This window comes from Chiloscyllium punctatum, chromosome 1 (assembly GCF_047496795.1).
Source record: "Chiloscyllium punctatum isolate Juve2018m chromosome 1, sChiPun1.3, whole genome shotgun sequence".
Taxonomy (NCBI): Eukaryota; Metazoa; Chordata; class Chondrichthyes; order Orectolobiformes; family Hemiscylliidae; genus Chiloscyllium; species Chiloscyllium punctatum.
The window spans coordinates 180,689,714-180,711,575 of record NC_092739.1 but is presented as its reverse complement, the minus strand read 5'-3'; positions in this window follow the sequence as shown (position 1 = coordinate 180,711,575).

Genomic DNA, 21,862 nt, shown 5'->3' with positions numbered 1-21,862 from the left:
TCCTGGCAACATCCTTGGAAATTTCTTCTGCACTCTTTGCAGTTTAATAACACCCTTCCAGTAACAAGGTGACTAAAACTGAACACAATCCTCCAAGTGCGGCCTCACCAACGTCCTGTACAACCGTAACATAACTTCCCAACTTCTATACTGAGTGCCCTGACAGATGAAGACCAGTGTGCCAAAACCCGCCTTCACTGCCCTGTCCAACTGTGACTCCACTTTCAGAGAACTGTGCATCTGAACTCCAAATCCCTCCGTTCCACTACACTCCTTAAGGCCCTACCATTCACCATGAAACTCCTACCTGGATTTGACTTTCCAAAGTGCAAGAACTCACACTTATCTATATTAAACTCCATTTGCCATTTCCCGGCCCACTTCCCCAGCTGATCAAGGTCCTGCTGCAATTTCTGAGAACCTTCCTCACTATCCACGATTCCGCCTATTTTGGTGTCAGCTACAGACTTACTAATCACACCTTATAAATTCTCACCCAAATCATTGGTATAGATAACAAAAAGCAACCGACCCTGAGTCACTCCACTAGTCACAGGCCTCCAGTCCGACAAGATTCCTTCCACTGTTACCCTCTGCTTCCTTCCATCAAGCCATGAGTTGGAGATGCCGGTGTTGGACTGGAGTGGACAAAGTTAAAAATCACACAACACCAGGTTATAGTCCAACAGGTTTAATTGGAAGCACACTAGCTTTTGGAGTGCTGCTCCTTCATCAGGTGGTTGTGGAGTACACAATTGTAAAAGACACAGAATTTATAGCAAATGTTTACAGTGTGATGGAACTGAAATTATACATTGAAAAATACCTTGATTGTTTGTTAAGTCTCTCATCTGTTAGGATTCACACAACACCAGGTTATAGTCCAACAGGTTTAATTGGAATTCTAGATTAGTGGTGCTGGAAGAGCACAGCAGTTCAGGCAGCATCCAAGTAGCTTCGAAATCGACGTTTCGGGCAAAAGCCCTTCATCAGGAATAAAGGCAGTGAGCCTGAAACGTGGAGAGATAAGGTGGAGGGCTCAATTCTAACACACAGAATTTAAAGCAAAAATTCACAATGTGATGTAACTGAAATTATACATTGAAAAGTTGATTGTCTGTTAAGCCTTTCATCTGTTAGAATACAGTGATAGTTTCACTTCTTTCATGTGTAAATCACAAAACCTTTATTTACAAAGTGACCACCATTACACTACACACACACACACACCCTTACACACACACACCCTTACACACACACACACCCTTACACACACACACACCCTTACACACACACACCCTTACACACACACACACCCTTACACACACACACACACTCTCACACACACACACCCTTACACACACACACACCCTTACACACACACACACTCTCACACACACACACCCTTACACACACACACACCCTTACACACACACACACTCTCACACACACACACCCTTACACACACACACACCCTTACACACACACACACTCTCACACACACACACCCTTACACACACACACACCCTTACACACACACACACTCTCACACACACACACCCTTACAGACACACACACTCTCACACACACACACCCTTACAGACACACACACTCTCACACACACACACACTCTCACACACACACAGGCACTCCTATACACACATAGACACGGACACAGATACACACAGACACGCTCACAGACACCCACACACACCCTTACAGACACACACACTCTCACACACACACAGGCACTCCTATACACACATAGACACAGATACACACAGACACGCTCACAGACACCCACACACACCCTTACACACACACACACCCTTACACACACACAGGCACTCCTATACACACATAGACACGGACACAGATACACACAGACACGCTCACAGACACCCACACACACCCTTACACACACACACACACCCTTACACACACACAGGCACTCCTATACACACATAGACACGGACACAGATACACACAGACACGCTCACAGACACCCACACACACCCTTACAGACACACACACTCTCACACACACACAGGCACTCCTATACACACATAGACACGGACACAGATACACACAGACACGCTCACAGACACCCACACACACCCTTACACACACACACACTCTCACACACACACAGGCACTCCTATACACACATAGACACGGACACAGATACACACAGACACGCTCACAGACACCCACATACACCCTTACAGACACACACACTCTCACACACACACAGGCACTCCTATACACACATAGACACGGACACAGATACACACAGACACGCTCACAGACACCCACACACACCCTTACACACACACACACCCTTACACACACACAGGCACTCCTATACACACATAGACACGGACACAGATACACACAGACACGCTCACAGACACCCACACGCACCCTTACACACACACACACACTCTCACACACACACACACACTCTCACACACACACAGGCACTCCTATACACACATAGACACGGACACAGATACACACAGACACGCTCACAGACACCCACACACACCCTTACACACACACACACTCTCACACACACACAGGCTCTCCTATACACACATAGACACGGACACAGATACACACAGACACGCTCACAGACACCCACACATACCCTTACACACACACACACTCTCACACACACACAGGCACTCCTATACACACATAGACACGGACACAGATACACACAGACACGCTCACAGACACCCTTACACACACCCACACTCTCACACACACAGGCACTCCTATACACACATAGACACGGACACAGATACACACAGACACGCTCACAGACACCCACACACACCCTTACAGATACACACACTCCCACACTCACACATGCACCCCCTCACAGACTTTAGACACTATGCACTCACTACACACACACACTTTCCCACACTCACAACCCCCAACCCAGACAGACACACACACACACACAGACAGACAAAGACCCACATGCACACATATATTTTGTGGGATGAATTTGTACTTGCAGAGTTACATTATACTTTGCTCAAAAACTGCATGCATTCATATAGAACTCTGAGCTCAAAAACTGCATGCATTCATGTAGAACTCCATTCTCTCACTTTTTAGATTAGAATCAATCTAAACATCACGGCATAGACAGAGAACACAGGGGGCCAACACCTTCAACATATTCTGGATTAGTGGTGCTGGAAGAGCACAGCAGTTCAGGCAGCATCCAAGGAGAAGCTCGTAGGATGCTGCCTCTTCCAGCACCACTAATCCAGAATCTGGTTTCCAGCATTTGCAGTCATTGTTTTTACCTTCAACATATTGTCTAGCTATCACCATTGTTAACAGCTAACCCGAGAATGAAACTTGGAGCGACGCTCCGAAAGCTAGTGTGCTTCCAATTAAACCTGTTGGACTATAACCTGGTGTTGTGTGATTTTTAACTTTGTACACCCCAGTCCAACACCGGCATCTCCAAATCTGTTAGAATGACCATGTTAGTTTCACTTCTTTCATATGCAAATCGCTAACTTTGGCCCAGATAGTGTGTTGAGGCTGTTAGCCCCCTGTATTCTATTGTCTGTGCCATAATGTTTAGACTGATTCTAATCTGAAAAATGAGTTAACAGAGTCTTACATGGATTCATGCATTCTTTGAGCAAAATACAATGTTACTCTGCAAATACAAGTTCATCTCTCAAACGTATCTGTGTTACACTGACACACAGACACACACATATACACTCTCTCTCACAGATACTCACAAACACCCACCCCAGACACATATGCGCACAAATGCATGAATCCATGTAAGACTCTGTTAACTCATTTTTTTTAGATTAGAATCAATCTAAACATTCTGATACAGACAACTGCACGCAGGGGGCGAACACCTTCAGCACATTATCTGGACTCACACCAATTGTTAAAGTTAACTTGAGGATATAATTTTTTAAAAAATGTTTTGCGATTTACATATGGAAGTAGTGAAACAAACATGGTCATTCTAACAGATGAGAGACTTAACAAACAATCAAGGTATTTTTCAATGTATAATTTCAATTACATCACACTGTAAACTTTTGCTATAAATTCTGTGTCTTTTACTATTGTGTAGTCCACAATCACCTGATGAAGGAGCAGTGCTCCCAAAGCTAGTGCTTCCAATTAAGCCTGTTGGACTATAACCTAGTGTTGTGTGATTTTTAACTTTGTACCATCAAGCCAATTGTGTATCCAGTTTGCCAGCTCCCCCTGGATTCCACGCGACCTAACCTTCCAGAGCAGCCTACCATGTGGAACCTTATCAAAGGCCTTACTGAAATCCATATAAACTACGTCTACTGCCCTGCTCTCATCAACCTTCCCGGTCACTTCATCAAAGAACTTTAACAAATTTGTGAGCCATGATCTCCCATGTACAAAGCTGTGCTGACTACTCTTAATCAAACCCTGTCTTTCCAAATGGATGTATATCTTATCCTTCAGAATCTTCTCAAGTAACCTACCTACCACAGATGTTAGGTCGACAGATCCCAGGTTTTTCTTTGTGGTCCTTCTTGAATAAGGGCACAACATTCGCTACCCTCCAGCCTTCTGGGACCTCAACCTTGGCTAATGATGATGCAAAAATATCAGCCAAGACCCATGAAATTTCTTCAATAGCCCCTTGCAGTGTTCTTGGATATATCTAGTGAGGACCAGGATATTTATCCACCTTCATACTTTCTTATACATCCAACAGCTCCTCTACTGTGATATAGACTGTCTCCAAGATATCACCACTTACTTCTCCGAGTTCCCTAGTCTTCATGTTTTTCCCCATTGTAAACACAGAGGAGAAATATTCATTGAGAACCTCTCCCATCTCCTGTGGTTCCACACATGCATGTCCACTTTGGTCCTTAAGGGGTCCGATTCTCTCTCTAGTTATTATTTTTTCTTAAAAAAAGACACCTGTTTGGATTCACTCTAATCTTCTTAGCCAATCTTCTTTTTGACTAAACTCTCAACCTCTCCTGTTATCTAAGGTTCCTGAATCTTGCCATTCTTCATTTTCACAGATATGTGCTGGTGCTGAACTCTGAACAACTGGCCTTTTAAAAATTTCCACATACCAGGTATGCATTGACCCTCAAACAGCCACCCCAATTTACTTTCCCCAGTTCCTGCCGAATATTGTTAGAGATAGTCTTCCCCAAATTTGGTATCTTCTCCCAAGGACTACTCTTATTCTTAACTATTAGTAATTTAAAACTTTATGGAATTATGGTGTCTGTTCCCAAAATGCACCTTGACTGTAACTCTGATCACCTGACTGGGCTCATTCCCAAAAACAGGTCTAATATGGCCCTTTCCCGAGTTGGACTATTCACATGTTGCTTCAAGAAACCCTCATAGATGCACCCAACAAATTCCCTCCATTCAAATAATTGATACTAAGGCAGTTTCAGACAATAAATGTGAAGTTAAAATCTAGCACCACAGCAACCCTGTTATTTTTACATCTTTCCATAACCTGTCCACATGTCTGTTCCTCAGTCTCTAGCTGGCTACTGGGAGGCCTATAGTAGAACCTCAACAAAGTGATTGCATCCTTCCCATTCGTGACCTTTGCCCATGCGGCCTTTCTGGATGAGCTTTCCAAAATGTCCTCCTTCAGTACAGTTGTGATATTCTCTCTTATTGGTAATGTACTCCCCAAACTCTTTTACTCCCTCTCCATCTTGCCTGAAACATCTAAATCCTGGGACATTAAGCTGTCAGCCTTATCCCTCTCTTCAATGAAGTTTCTGTAATAGTTACAACGTTGTAGTTATATGTACGCGTCCAAGTTCATCTGCCTTACCTGTCATACTTGCTATGAAAGAAGTACACTTCAGACCACCAGTCTTATTGTGTTCAGTAATCTCTCCCTATCTATTTTCCCTCTGACTCCTACTGACCTTAGCCTCTAACTCCGCCTTCCCCATTTCATTTGTTGACCTACTGCTCTGGTTCCCATACCCCCATCGCTCTCTGCCACTTTAGTTTAAACCCTCCTGAGTGACACTTGCAATCTCTCTGCCAGGTACCCCTCCAGTTTAGGTGCGACCTGTCCTTATTGTTCAGAACCCTGCTGACCCAGAAGATATCCCAATGATACACACGCCTGAAGCCCTCCCTCCTACACCAGATCTTTAGCCATATATTTAACTGTACTTTCTTCCTATTCCTAGCCTCACTCTAACGTGGCATATGGAGATTACAAACATAGAGGTCCTGCTTTTCAAGTTACGATTTAACTCCCTGAACTCCCTTTGCAAGACCTCATCTCTCCCGCTGCCAATGTCACTCGTACTAATGTGTACCACAATCTCTGGTTGCTCACTCTTCCTTTTGAGAATCTCCTGTGCCTGCTCAGAGACATTCTTAACCCCGGCACCAGGGAGGTAATATACCATCCTGGAGTCTCCTTTACGGCCACAGAAACAGTTACCTGTGCTCAAGTAATACTGCTCTCCTGCATTTTGGCCCTCCTTTCTGTACAACACTGCCAGCTGCTTTCACAAACGAATTCATAGTAGCTCTCAGTTCTAAAGGGATCAAATGATATGGAATAAAATGGGAAGAGGGTACACAGTTGGCTGATCACCCATGATCATATTGAATGGCAGAGCAAGTTCAATGGGCCGAATGGCCTACTCCAGCTCTTACCTTCTAAGTTTCTGTAGTCATTGGAGAAGTGCACAACAAGCCCCTGAATGAAAACGTTCAGTGGGTTAACCAGTATTTGTGTGTCTCTGGGAGAGTGTCAAATTTTGTGTTGGTGTCCAAGGTCCGGAAGGCAAAACTTGCAATCTCGCCATTGAAGCAAGAACATAAGGAGTGAAGGTAAGAGACATATTTCACTTGGTTTGAATGCCAGTAAAGGAGAGAATTAATTAGCATTTAGACAGACAAGGTTTGATCAGTGATAGTCAGCATGGTTTTGTTAGAAGGCGATGATGGTGAACAATTTGATTGAATTTTTGAGGAAGTGACCAGGTGTGTAAATGGGGACAGAGCAACTGATGGAGTTTGCATGGATTTCAGCAAAGTCTTTGACAGGATCTCACAGGGAAAAGAACAGGGCCCCTTCAGGATCAACGAGGTCATCTATGTGTGGAACTGCAGGAGTTGGGTGAGATACTAAACAAATATTTTGTATCAGTGTTTATGGTGGAGAATTATAGAATCCCTAGGGTGTGGAAGCAGGCTATTCGGCTCATCCAGTCCACATTGACCCTCTGAAAAGCATTCCACCCAGACTCACATCCCTACTTCAACCTATCCTATCATGTAACTCTACATTTCCCATGCCTAATCCATTGACCCTTCATATCCCTGGATACTATGACAATTTTTGCAGGGCCAATCCACCTAATCTGCTCATTTTTGGACTGTGGGAGGAAACCGGAGCACCTGGAGGAAACCCCTGTCGACACAGGAAGAATGTGCAAACTCCACACAGACAGTCGCCCGATCTGGAATCGAACCAGGTGCTGATGCTGATGGGTCCCCGGTGTTGTGAGGCAGTAGTGCTAACCACTGAAAGATGAGGGAACTTCAGGAACTAAATGACGATATCTTGAAAACAGTCCACATCACACAAGAGTTGGTACTGGAGGTCTCAAAATGCATAACGGTAGATAATTCTCTGGGACCTGATCAAATATATCCCAGGTGATTGTGGGAAACTAGGAAAGAAATTGCGGGGCCTCCAGTAAAGATTGTTGCATCATCAACAGCCATGGCTGAGGTGTCAGGTAATTGGAAGGTCGCTAACATTATGCCTTTATGTAAGAAAGGCGGGAAGGAAAAGCCAGGGAACTATAAACCGGTGAGCCTGATATCAGTGGTGGGTAAGTTGTTGGAAGGGATTCTGAGGGACAGGATTTACATACGTTTGGAGAGCCGAGGTCTGATTAGGGATAGTTAGCACAGCTTTATGCTTGGGAAATCATGTCTCACTAATTTGATTGAAATTTTTGAGCATGTGACAAAGAAGGTAGATGAGAGGAGAGCATTAGAAGTTGTCTAAGTGGACTTTAGCAAAGCCAACAATAAGATTCCATGTAGACTGTTTAGTCAAGTTAGATAATGTGGGATATAGGGAGAGTTAGTCAATGGGATACAAAATTAGCTTGATGGTAGGAGACAGAGGATGGTGGTAGAGGGTTGTTTTTCAGACTGAAGGTCTGTGACTGTTGTGTTTCGCAAGGATCGGTGCTGGATGCACTGTTGTATGTCATTTATATAAAAGATTTGTAATATTTGACAATATAGGAAGGTGAGTTCAAAAATAGAGGGCATAGGTTTAGAGTGAGAGGGGAAAGATTTAAAAAGGATCTGAGAGCAACCTTTTCACACAGAAGGTGTTGCGTACATGGAGTGAACTGCCAGAGGAAGTGATCAAGGCAGGTAAAGTTATAACTTTAGAAAGACTTTGTACATAAGTAGAAAATGGGGTCAGAGGGTTTTCGGCCAAACACAGACAAATTGGGCTAGGTTAGTTTAAAATCACGGTCTGTATGGATGAGTTGGGCCAAAGTGTCTGATTCCATGCTGCATGACTCTATAACTCTAAGGGAAAACAAGATGGGATTCAGCATAACTGGGTGAATTGCAGAATACAGATTGTTGGTCTCTGTAATGGAGCAAGTTGGATCATGAAGATTATTGGTATCTGGAGGATGTTGGAACAAGTTGATTGTTGGTATCTGGGAACAAGTTGGATTATAATGAGTATTAGTATCTGGGAATGGAACAAGTTGGATTATAAAGATTGTTGATATCTGGGAATAGAACACATTGAATTACAAAGAGAATGGGTATCTGGGAATGGAACACACTGAACTATAAAGAGAATTGGTGTCTGGGAATGGAACATATAGAATTATAAACAGAATTGGTTTCTGGGAATGGAAACATGTTGGATTATAAATAGTATGGGTACCTGTGAATGGAATATGTTGAATTAGCAAGACTGTTGGTGTCTGGGAAAGGAAGGTGTTGAATCAAAAAGAGTATTGATATCTGGGAATGGTACATGTTGGACTATAAAGAGTATTGATATCTGGGAATGCAAGGTGTTGAATTATAAAGAGTACTGGTATTTGGGAAAGGAACATGTTGAATTATAAAGAGTTTTGGTTTCTGCGAATTGAAAATGTTGTATTACAAAGTGTATTGGTATCTGGGAGTAGAACATGGTGGATTATAAAGAGTATTGATATCTGGGAATGGACCATGTAGGATTATACAGAGTATTGATATCTGGGAATGGAACATGTTGGATTATAAAGAGTATAGATATCTGGAAATGAAATAAAGTGGATTATAAAGAGAATTGATATCTGGGATTGGAACATGTTGGATTATAAAGAGTATTGATATCTGGGAATGGAACATGTTGGATTATAAAGATTGTTGATATCTGGGAATAGAACACAGTGAATTATAAAGAGAATGGGTATCTGGGAATGGAACACACTGAACTATAAAGAGAATGGGTATCTGGGAATGGAACACACTGAACTATAAAGAGAATTGGTTTCTGGGAATGGAAACATGTTGGATTATAAATAGTATGGGTACCTGTGAATGGAATATGTTGAATTAGCAAGACTGTGGGTGTCTGGGAAAGGAAGGTGTTGAATCAAAAAGAGTATTGATATCTGGGAATGGTACATGTTGGATTATAAAGAGTATTGATATCTGGGAATGCAAGGTGTTGAATTATAAAGAGTACTGGTATTTGGGAAAGGAACATGTTGAATTATAAAGAGTTTTGGTTTCTGCGAATTGAAAATGTTGTATTACAAAGTGTATTGGTATCTGGGAGTAGAACATGGTGGATTATAAAGAGTATTGATATCTGGGAATGGACCATGTAGGATTATAAAGAGTATTGATATCTGGGAATGGAATATGTTGGATTATAAAGAGTATTAACATCTGGGAAAGGGACATGTTGCATTGTAAAGAGTATTGGTATCTGGGAATGGAAAATGTTGAATTCTAAAGAGTATTGATATCTGGGAATGGATACATGCTGGATTAGAAAGAGTATTGATATCTGGGAATGGAACATGTTGGATTATAAAGAGTATTGATATCTGGGAATGGAACATGTAGGATTATAAAGAGTATTGATATCTGGGAATGGATTATGTTGGATTATAAAGAGTATTGATATCTGGGAATGGAACATGCTGGATTAGAAAGAGTATTGATATCTGGGAATGGAACATGTTGGATTATAAAGAGTATGGATATCTGGGAATGGAACATGCTGGATTATAAAGAGTATTGATATCTGGGAATACAACTTGCTGTATTATAAAGAGTATTGATATCTGGGAGTAGTACATGCTGGATTATAAAGGGTATTGATATCTGGGAATGGACTATGTTATATTATAAAGAGTATTGATATCTGTGAGTGGTACATGGTGGATTAGAAGAGTGTATTGATATCTGGGAATGGAGCATGTTGGATTATAAAGAGTATTGATATCTGGGAATGGAACATGTTGGATTATAAAGACTATTGATATCTGGGAATGGAGCATGTTGGATTTTAAAGAGTATTGGTATCTGGGAATGGAGCATGCTGGATTTTAAAGAGTTTTGATATCTGGGAATGAACCATGTTGGATTATAAAGAGCATTGATATCTGGGGATGAAACATGCTGGATTATAAAAAGTATTGATATATGGGAGTGGTACATGTTGGATTATAAAGAGTATTGATGTCGGGGAATGGAGCATGTTGGATTATAAAGAATATTGATATCTGGGAATGGAACATGCTGGATTAGAAAGAGTATTGATATCTGGGAATAAAACATGCTGGATTAGAAAGAGTATTGATATCTGGGAATAAAACATGCTGGATTTTTAAAAGTATTGATATCTGGGAATGGATCATGTTGGATTATAAAGAGTATGGATATCTGGGAATGGAACATACTGGTTTATAAAGAGTATTGATATCTGGGAGTGGTAAATGTTGGATTATAAAGAGTATTGATATCTGGGAATGAAACATGTTGGATTATAAAGAGTATTGATATCTGGGAATGGAACATGTTGGATTATAAAGAGTATTGATATCTGGGAATGGAACATGCAGGATTATAAAGAGTATTGATATCTGGGAAAGGAGTATGTTGGAGTATTAACAGTATTGATATCTGGGAAAGGAGTATGTTGGAGTATTAACAGTATTGATATCTAGGAATGGAACATGGTGGATCATAAAATGTTTTGATCTCTGGGAATGGAATATATTGGATGATAAAGAGTATTGGTATCTGGGAATGGAACATGGTGGATCATAAAAAGTTTTAATATCTGGGAATGGAACATATTGGATTATAAATAGTATTGATATCTGGGAATGAAACATGCTGGATTATGAAGCGTATTGACATCTGTGCATGAAACATGTTGGATTTTAAAGAGTATTGGTATCTGGGAATGGAACATGCTGGGTTATAAAGAGGTTTCAAAACCGGGAGTGGTACATGCTCGACCTTTCAGAGGATCGATATCTGTGAATTGAACATGTTGGATTATCAAGAGTATTGATATCTGGGAATGGAACATGTTGGATTATAAAGAGTATTGATATCTGGGAATGGTACATGCTGGATTATAAAGACTATTGATATCTGGGAATGGAACATGTTGGATTATAAAGGGTATTGATATCTGGGAATGGAACATGCAGGATTATAAAGAGTATTGATATCTGGGAATGGAACATGTTGGATTATAAAGAGTATTGATATCTGGGAATGGATCATGTTGGATTATAAAGAGTATTGATATCTGGGAATGGAACATGTTGGATTATAAAGACTATTGATATCTGGGAATGGAACATGTTGGATTATAAAGGGTATTGATATCTGGGAATGGAACATGTTGGATTATAAAGACTATTGATATCTGGGAATGGAATATGTTGGATTATAAAGACTATTGATATCTGGGAATGGAACATGTTGGATTATAAAGGGTATTGATATCTGGGAATGGATCATGTTGGATTATAAAGAGTATTGATATCTGGGAATGGAACATGTTGGATTATAAAGACTATTGATATCTGGGAATGGAACATGTTGGATTATAAAGGGTATTGATATCTGGGAATGGAACATGTTGGATTATAAAGAGTATTGATATCTGGGAATGGAACATGTTGGATTATAAAGACTATTGATATCTGGGAATGGAACATGTTGGATTATAAAGAGTATTGATATCTGGGAATGGATCATGTTGGATTATAAAGAGTATTGATATCTGGGAATGGAACATGTTGGATTATAAAGACTATTGATATCTGGGAATGGAACATGTTGGATTATAAAGGGTATTGATATCTGGGAATGGAACATGTTGGATTATAAAGACTATTGATATCTGGGAATGGAATATGTTGGATTATAAAGACTATTGATATCTGGGAATGGAACATGTTGGATTATAAAGAGTATTGATATCTGGGAATGGAACATGTTGGATTATAAAGGGTATTGATATCTGGGAATGGTACATGCAGGATTATAAAGACTATTGATATCTGGGAATGGAACATGTTGGATTATAAAGGGTATAGATATCTGGGAATGGAACATGTTGGATTATAAAGAGTATTGATATCTGGGAATGGATCATGTTGGATTATAAAGACTATTGATATCTGGGAATGAAACATGTTGGATTATAAAGAGTATTGATATCTGGGAATGGAGCATGTTGGATTATAAAGGGTATTGATATCTGGGAATGGAGCATGTTGGATTATAAAGGGTATTGGAATTTGGGAATGGAACATGTTGGATTATAAAGAGTATTCATGTCGGGGAATAGAACATGTGAGATTATAAAGAGTATTGATATCTGGGAATGGAGCATGTTGGATTATAAAGGGTATTGGTATTTGGGAATGGAACATGTTGGATTATAAAGAGTATTCATGTCGGGGAATAGAACATGGTGGATTATAAAGAGTATTGATATCTGGAAATGGAGCATGTTGGATTATAAATAGTATTGATATCTGGGAATGGAACATGTTGGATTATAAAGACTATTGATATCTGGGAATGGTACATGTTGGATTATAAATAGTATTGATATCTGGGAATGAAACATGTTGGATTATAAAGAGTATTGATATCTGGGAATGAAACATGTTGGATTATAAAGACTATTGATATCTGGGAATGGTACATGTTGGATTATAAATAGTATTGATATCTGGGAATGAAACATGTTGGATTATAAAGAGTATTGATATCTGGGAAAGGAGTATGTTGGAGTATTAACAGTATTGATATCTGGGAAAGGAACCTGGTGGATCATAAAATGTTTTGATCTCTGGGAATGGAATATATTGGATGATAAAGAGTATTGGTATCTGGGAATGGAACATGGTGGATCATAAAAAGTTTTAATATCTGTGAATGGAACATATTGGATTATAAATAGTATTGATATCTGGGAATGGAACATATTGGATTATAAATAGTATTGATATCTGGGAATGGAACATGTTGGATTATAAAGAGTATTGATATCTGGGAATGGATCATGTTGGATTATAAAGAGTATTGATATCTGGGAATGGAACATGTTGGATTATAAAGACTATTGATATCTGGGAATGGAACATGTTGGATTATAAAGGGTATTGATATCTGGGAATGGATCATGTTGGATTATAAAGACTATTGATATCTGGGAATGGAATATGTTGGATTATAAAGACTATTGATATCTGGGAATGGAACATGTTGGATTATAAAGACTATTGATATCTGGGAATGGATCATGTTGGATTATAAAGACTATTGATATCTGGGAATGGAATATGTTGGATTATAAAGACTATTGATATCTGGGAATGGAACATGTTGGATTAGAAAGGGTATTGATATCTGGGAATGGTACATGCAGGATTATAAAGAGTATTGATATCTGGGAATGGAGCATGTTGGATTATAAAGAGTATTGATATCTGGGAATGGTACATGCAGGATTATAAAGACTATTGATATCTGGGAATGGAACATGTTGGATTATAAAGGGTATTGATATCTGGGAATGGAACATGGTGGATCATAAAAAGTTTTAATATCTGTGAATGGAACATATTGGATTATAAATAGTATTGATATCTGGGAATGGAACATGTTGGATTATAAAGAGTATTGATATCTGGGAATAGATCATGTTGGATTATAAAGAGTATTGATATCTGGGAATGGAACATGTTGGATTATAAAGACTATTGATATCTGGGAATGGAACATGTTGGATTATAAAGACTATTGATATCTGGGAATGGAATATGTTGGATTATAAAGACTATTGATATCTGGGAATGGAACATGTTGGATTAGAAAGGGTATTGATATCTGGGAATGGTACATGCAGGATTATAAAGAGTATTGATATCTGGGAATGGAGCATGTTGGATTATAAAGAGTATTGATATCTGGGAATGGTACATGCTGGATTATAAAGACTATTGATATCTGGGAATGGAACATGTTGGATTATAAAGGGTATTGATATCTGGGAATGGAACATGTTGGATTATAAAGAGTATTGATATCTGGGAATGGATCATGTTGGATTATAAAGAGTATTGATATCTGGGAATGGAACATGTTGGATTATAAAGACTATTGATATCTGGGAATGGAACATGTTCGATTATAAAGGGTATTGATATCTGGGAATGGAACATGTTGGATTATAAAGAGTATTGATATCTGGGAATGGATCATGTTGGATTATAAAGAGTATTGATATCTGGGAATGGAACATGTTGGATTATAAAGACTATTGATATCTGGGAATGGAACATGTTGGATTATAAAGGGTATTGATATCTGGGAATGGAACATGTTGGATTATAAAGACTATTGATATCTGGGAATGAAACATGTTGGATTATAAAGAGTATTGATATCTGGGAATGGAGCATGTTGGATTATAAAGGGTATTGGAATTTGGGAATGGAACATGTTGGATTATAAAGAGTATTCATGTCGGGGAATAGAACATGTGAGATTATAAAGAGTATTGATATCTGGGAATGGAGCATGTTGGATTATAAAGGGTATTGGTATTTGGGAATGGAACATGTTGGATTATAAAGAGTATTCATGTCGGGGAATAGAACATGGTGGATTATAAAGAGTATTGATATCTGGAAATGGAGCATGTTGGATTATAAAGACTATTGATATCTGGGAATGGAACATGTTGGATTATAAATAGTATTTATATCTGGGAATGAAACATGTTGGATTATAAAGAGTATTGATATCTGGGAATGGTACATGCAGGATTATAAAGAGTATTGATATCTGGGAATGAAACATGTTGGATTATAAAGAGTATTGATATCTGGGAATGGATCATGTTGGATTATAAAGAGTATTGATATCTGGGAATGGAACATGTTGGATTATAAAGACTATTGATATCTGGGAATGGAACATGTTGGATTATAAAGGGTATTGATATCTGGGAATGGAACATGTTGGATTATAAAGACTATTGATATCTGGGAATGGAACATGTTGGATTATAAAGGGTATTGATATCTGGGAATGGAACATGTTGGATTATAAAGACTATTGATATCTGGGAATGGAACATGTTGGATTATAAAGAGTATTGATATCTGGGAATGGAACATGTTGGATTATAAAGAGTATTGATATCTGGGAATGGAGCATGTTGGATTATAAAGAGTATTTATGTCGGGGAATAGAACATATGAGATTATAAAGAGTATTCATGTCGGGGAATAGAACATGTGAGATTATAAAGAGTATTGATATCTGGGAATGGAGCATGTTGGATTATAAATAGTATTGATATCTGGGAATGGAACATGCTGGATTATAAAGAGTATTGTTGTCTGGAAATGAAACATGCTAGATTATAAAGACTATTGATATCGTGGAATGGAACATGTTCGAGTATAAAGAGTTTTGATATCTTGGAATAGACCATGTTGGATTATAAAGAGTATTGATATCAGGGAATGAAAAATGCTGTATTATAAAGAGTATTGTTATCTGAGAGTGGTACATGTTGGATTATAAAGAGTATTGATATCTGGGAATGAAATATGCTGGATTATAAATAGAATTGATATTTGGGAATGGTACATGTTGGTTTATAAAGAGTATTGATATCTGGGAGTTGAACATGCTGTATTTTTAAGTGTATTGATATCTGGGAATGAAACATGCTGGATTATAAATCGTATTCATATTTCGGAATGGTACATGTTGGTTTATGAAGAGTATTGATACCTGGGAATGGAACATGCTGTATTTTTAAGTGTATTGATATCTGGGAATGAAATATGCAGGATTATAAAGAGTATTGATATCTGGGAATGGAAAATGCTGGATTTTTAAGTTATTGATATCTGGGAATGAAACGTTCCTGATTATTTGGAGCTGGAGTTGGATGAACTACGGATCATTCGGGAGGCAGAGGTGATCATAGATCAGAGCTTTAGGGAAGTAGTTACTCCGAAAGTTATAGACAGATGGGTGACAGTGAGGGGGACTGGGAAGAAGCAGCCAGTGCAGGGACCCCCTGCGGTCATTCCCCTCAATAACAAGTATACCGTTTTGGATACTTGTGGGGGGGGATGACGTACCAGGGGTAAGCAACGAGGTTCAGGCCTCTGGCACGGAGCCTGCCCCCGTTGCTCAGAAGGGAAGGATGGAGAAAGGTAGAGCAATAGTTATTGGGGACTCAATAGTGAGGGGCACAGATAGGCGGTTTTACGGGGGCGACAGAGACTCATGTTTGGTATGTTGCCTCCCAGGTGCAAGGGTATGTGATGTCTCTGATTGTGTTTTCCGGGTCCTTAAGGGGGAGGGGGAGCAGCCCCAGGTCATGGTCCATGTTGGCACCAACGACATAGGATGGAAGAGAGGTGAGGATGTTCGGCAGGCTTTCAGGGAGCTAGAACGAACAGAGTTGTTGTCTCTGGTCTGTTCCCCGTGCCACGTGATAGAGAGTCGAGGAATAGGGAGAGAGAACAGTTAAATGCGTGGCTACAGGGATGGTGCAGGAGGGAGGGATTCCGGTTTCTGGACAACTGGGGTTCTTTCTGGGGAAGGTGGGACCTCTATAAACAGGATGGTCTCCACCTGAACCTGAGGGGCACCAGCATCCTTGGGGGGAGGTTTGCTAGTGCTCTTTGGGAGGGTTTAAACTAACTCTGCAGGGGCATGGGAACCTGGACTGTCGCTTTAGAGTACAGGACCTTGAGTGTAGGGAGGTTAGGAACAAGGCATCGATCTCGAAGGAGGGTGCCGGTAAACAGGAAGGTGGCTTGAAGTGTGTATACTTCAATGCCAGAAGTATAAAAAATAAGGTAGGTGAACTTGCAGCATGGGTTGGTACCTGGGAATTTGATGTTGTGGCCATTACAGAGACGTGGGTAGAACAGGGACAGGAATGGCTATTGCAGGTTCCAGGGTTTAAATGTTTTAGCAGGGTCAGAGGTGGGGGTATAAGAGGGGGAGGTGTGGCATTGCTTGTCAAGGATAGTATTACAGCGGTGGAAAAGACGATGGAGGAAGACTTGCCATCTGAGGTAGCTTGGGCTGAGGTTAGAAATAGAAAAGGTGAGGTCACCCTGTTAGGAGTTTTCTACAGGCCTCCTAATAGTCCGAGAGACGTAGAGGAAAGTATTGCAAGGATGATTCAGGAGAAGAGTGAAAGTAGTAGGGTGGTTGTTATGGGGGACTTTAACTTCCCAGATATTGACTGGGAAAGCTATAGCTCGAGTTCGTTAGATGGGTCGGTGTTTGTCCAATGTGTGCAGGAGGGTTTCCTGACACAATATGTAGACAGGCCAACAAGAGGTGAGGCCATACTGGATTTGGTTCTAGGTAATGAACCAGACTAGGTGTTAGACTTGGAGGTAGGTGAGCACTTCGGGGACAGTGACCACAACTCGGTGACTTTTACTCTCGTGATGGAGAGGGATAAGTGTGCACTGCAGGGCAGGAGTTATAGCTGGGGGCAGGGAAATTATGATGCGGTGAGGCATGACTTAGGATGCGTGGATTGGAAAAATAGGCTTCAAGGGAAGGACACAAATGATGTGTGGATCTTGTTCAAGGAGCAGCTATTGGGTGTCCTTGATAAGTATGTACCAGTCAGGCAGGGAGGAAAGGGTCTTGTGAGGGAGCCGTGGTTTAATAAGGAATTGGAATCCCTTGTAAAAGGGAAGAGGGTGGCCTATGTAAAGATGAGGCGTGAAGGTTCAGGTGGGGCGATTGAGAGTTATAAGGTAGCCAGGAAGGATCTAAAGAGAGAGCTAAGAGCAGCAAGAACGGGACATGAAAAGTCCTTGGTTGGTAGGATTAGGGAAAACCCTAAGGCTTTCTATAAGTATGTCAGGAATAAAAGGATAACTAGGGTAGGTATCGGTCCAGTCAAGGATAGTAGTGGGAAGTTGTGCGTGGAGGCAGAGGAGATTTGAGAGACACTAAATCAATACTTTTTGTCAGTATTCACACAGGAACAGGACATTGTTGCTGATGTGAAAATTGAGTCACAAGTGATTAGAATGGATGGCTTTGAGGTCTGTAGGGAAGAGGTCCGGGGAATACTGGAAAGGGTGAAAATAGATAAGTCCCCTGGGCCTGATGGCATTTATCCTAGGATCCTCTGGGAAGCTAGGGAGGAGATAGCGGAGCCATTGGCCTTGATTTTTATGTCGTCGTTGTCTACAGGAATAGTGCCAGAAGACTGGAGGATAGCGAATGTGGTCCCCTTGTTCAAGAAGGGTAGTAGGGACAGCCCTAGTAACTATAGGCCAGTGAGTCTCACTTCTGTTGTGGGCAAAGTCTTAGAGACAATTGTAAGGGATAGGATTAATGAACATCTGGATAGGAATAATGTGATCAAGGATAGTCAGCATGGTTTTGTGAAGGGCAGGTCGTGCCTCACAAACCTTATTGAGTTCTTTGAGAAAGTGACCAAGGAAGTGGACGAGGGTAAAGCAGTAGATGTGGTGTATATGGATTTCAGCAAGGCGTTCGATAAGGCACCCCATGGTAGGCTACTGCAAAAATTACGGAGGTATGGTATTGAGGGTGCATTAGAGGTTTGGATTAGGAATTGGCTGGAAGGAGACAGAGGGTAGTAGTTGATGGTAAAGGTTCATCTTGGAGTGCAGTTACTAGCGGTGTTCCACAAGGATCTGTTTTGGGACCATTGCTGTTTGTCATTTTTATAAATGACCTGGAGGAGGGGCTTGAATGCTGGGTGAGCAAGTTTGCAGATGACACGATAGTCGGTGGAGTTGTGGACAGCAAAGAAGGATGTGGCAGGTTACAGCGGGATATAGATAAGTTGCAGAGCTGGGCAGAAAGGTGGCAAATGGAATTCAATGTCGCTAAGTGTGAAGTCATTCACTTTGGTAAGAGTAACAAGAAGATGGATTACTGGGCTAATGGTAGGCTACTTGGTAGTGTGGATGAGCAGAGGGATGTACACAGATCTCTGAAGGTTGCCACCTAGGTAAATAGTGCTGTGAAGAAGGCATATGGCATGCTGGGCTTTATTGGTAGAGGAATTGAGTTCCGGAGTCCTGAGGTCATGTTGCAGTTGTATAAGACTCTAGTGCGGCCTTATCTGGAGTATTCTGTACAGTTTTGGTCACCATACTATAGGAAGGATGTGGAGGCACTGGAACAGGTGCAGAGGAGGTTTACCAGGATGTTGCCTGGCATGGTAGGAAGATCGTATGAGGAAATGCTGAGGCACTTGGGGCTGTTCTCATTGGAGAAAAGAAGGTTTAGGGGAGATTTGATAGAGGTGTACAAGATGATTAGGGGTTTAGATAGGGTTGACAGTGAGAACCTTTTTCCGCGTATGGAGTCAGCTGTTACTAGGGGACACAGCTTTAAATTAAGGGGAGTTTGGTATAGGACAGACGTTAGGGGTAGATTCTTTACTCAGCGGGTTGTGAGTTCATGGAATATCTTGCCAGTATCAGTGGTGGACTCTCCCTCTTTATGGTCATTCAAGCGGGCATTGAATAAGCATATGGAGGTTATTGGGCTAGTGTAGGTTAGGTAGGCTTGGATCGGCACAACATCGAGGGCCAAAGGGCCTGTACTGTGCTGTATTTTTCTATGTTCTATGTTGTATTATGAAAAGTATTGATATCTGGGAATGGAGCATGTTGGATTATAAAGAGTATTGGTATTTGGAAATGGAACATGTTGGATTATAAAGAGTATTCATCTCAGGGAATAGAACATGTGAGATTATAAAGAGTATTGATATCTGGGAATGCAGCATGTTGTATTATAAAGAGTATTGATATCTGGGAATGAAACATGCTGGATTATAAAGAGTATTGATATATGGGAATGTAACATGCTTTATTATTGAGTATTGATATCTGGGAATGAAACATGCTGGGTTATAAAGAGTATTGATATCTGGGAATGCAGCATGTTGGATTATAAAGAGTATTGGAATTTGGGATTGGAACATGCTGGATTATAAAGAGTATTCATGTCGGGGAATAGAACATGTGAGATTATAAAGAGTATTGATATCTGGGAATGGAACATGCTGGATTATAAAGAGTATTCATGTCGGGGAATAGAACATGTGAGATTATAAAGAGTATTGATATCTGGGAATGGAACATGCTGGATTATAAAGAGTATGGATATCTGTGAATGGAACATGCTGGATTATAAAGAGTATGGATATCTGGGAATGGAACATGCTGGATTATAAAGAGTATGGATATCTGGGAATGGAACATGCTGGATTATAAAGAGTATGGATATCTGGGAATGGAACATGCTGGTTTATAAAGAGCATTTATTTCTGGGAATGGAACATGCTGGATTATAAAGAGTATTGATGTCGGGGAATGGAACATGCTCGATTATAAAGAATATTGATATCTGGGGATGAAAAATGCTGGTTTATAAAGAGCATTTATTTCTGGGAATGGAACATGCTGGATTATAACAGTATTGACATCGGGGAATGGTACATGTTGGATGATAAAGAGTATTGATGTCTGGAAATGAAACATGCTGGTTTATAAAGAGTATTGGTATCTGGGAATGGAACATGTTGGATTATAAAGAGTATTTATATCTGGGAATGAAACATGTTGGATTATAAAGAGCGTTGATATCTGGGAATGGAACATGCTCGATTATAAAGAGTATTGATATCTGGGAGTGGAGCATGTTGGATTATAAAGAGTATTGGTACCTGGGAATGCAGCATGTTGGATTATAAAGAGTATTGATATCTGGGAATGGAACATGCTGGATTATAAACAGTATTGATATCTGGGAATCGAGCATGTTGGATTATTAAGAGTATCGATATCTGGGAATGGATCATGTTGGATTATAAAGAGCATTGATATCTGGGAATGGAGCATGTTGGATTATAAACTGTATTGATATCTGGGAATGAAACATGTTGGATTGTAAAGAGTATTGATATCTGGGAATGGAACATGTTGGATTGTAAAGAGTATTGATATCTGGGAATGAAACATGTTGGATTGTAAAGAGTATTGATATCTGGGAATGAAACATGTTGGATTGTAAAGAGTATTGATATCTGGGAATGGTACATGTAGGATTTTTAAGAGTATTGATATCTGGGAATGAAACATGTTGGATTATAAAGTATATTGATATCTGGGGATGGATCATGTTGGATTATAAAGAGTATGGATATCTGGGAATGTTATATGTT